Consider the following 1465-nt stretch of genomic DNA (forward strand, 5'->3'; position numbering starts at 1 on the left):
TATTTACATATCTTCTTTTTTTTTTCCCAAAGCTTGAAAGAGTATGTTCTCTTGCTTAGTGATTAAAGGGATCAAAATTTAATTCAAGAGGGGCAGAAAGAGAGAGAGAGAGAGAGAGAGAGAGAGAGAGAGAGAGAGAGAGAGAGAGAAGACATTGTCTCCCCTCTGTTTCTACTCTGTAAAGTTGGGCCGCCTCCTGGGATATGAAAGATAGAAATCCCAATGAGAGTATTCTGTGTTTGGGCATATGGTCCCACTCCCACAGTAGACCAGAATTTGCAAATTCACTTGGTCTCAAGTTCATGGCATATCCAAGAGATGGGCATCAATCAAACCTCCATGAGTTGTGTAGTAAATGAAAAAATGAAATGCTTCATTCATCCCAAAAAAAAGAAAAAAAAAAATGAAATGTTTTTTCCTTTCATATAACACTTTTATATGAATGATTTCCTCTAGAATGCATTCTTATACATCATCCTATTGAAATACTCCTACCCAATATTATGACAGGCAACTAGGAGACAAGGCAATACTGGAAAGCATTGAGAAGGGAGGTCACCTGGTTAACCTGGAGCGACCCTGCATCTACAACAGGCGTCTCAAGGCAATTCTTGCTTCCCTGCATACAGATGCAGATCTACAATGAAGTTCACTCTTCCCATTTCTGGTCAATGTTTATGTCTATTAATTTTATTCAAATAGAATATTACAGCACTTGGTACAAATATATATTGACCAAGATTATAAAATAAAAAAAGGGAGGCGAAACAATCTTATGGGTGATGGAAGATGTAAGAGTTCCATTTATCCTAGACTGATTACAAATTTGTTTTGGCACAATGTGCAAGGAAATTACAAAACAGCTATTGAGAAACCAGTTATTTTGACAAAAAATTGTTAGATATGCATGTTCATCAAACCCGATTTATAAACAAGACTGTTTATTTTTATTCACATCAACAAAAATTTCATTTGAAGGACCACTGAATTTCCTTGAGAGTTCTCCTCTTTGTCTCAGGTACCTGTTGAGAATGGTGTGAGCCCATTTTAGTACATTTTAGAGAGATAGAGAGAGAGAGATCCAATGCTCCAATTCAAAAGCAAGTTTGCAGTCATTGTAATCAGCCAAAAGGTTAACCAGTTGAAAAATGAGCTGTATATAATTTTTAACAAATGGAGAGAGAGAGAGAGAGAGAGAGAGAGAGAGAGAGAGAGAGAGAGAGAGAGAGAGAGAGAGAGAGATTCAAACTAAAACTCAAACACTGAGAGTATAAAACACAGCATGATGAAGATTTGCTGATGTTATTCAAACTTTTGGGTGGTCTGACACTAAAAATAAATAAAACTGAAATCCTATTCATAAGAACTACATTGACATCATACTTGAATATATTTACTTATTGAGGTAGGATTTGGGTATTCAACCATAGCATACAGCTAATTAAGTCCACAATTATCAGATAAA

This window comes from Macadamia integrifolia, chromosome 2, assembly GCF_013358625.1.
Source record: "Macadamia integrifolia cultivar HAES 741 chromosome 2, SCU_Mint_v3, whole genome shotgun sequence".
Lineage (NCBI taxonomy): Eukaryota > Viridiplantae > Streptophyta > Magnoliopsida > Proteales > Proteaceae > Macadamia > Macadamia integrifolia.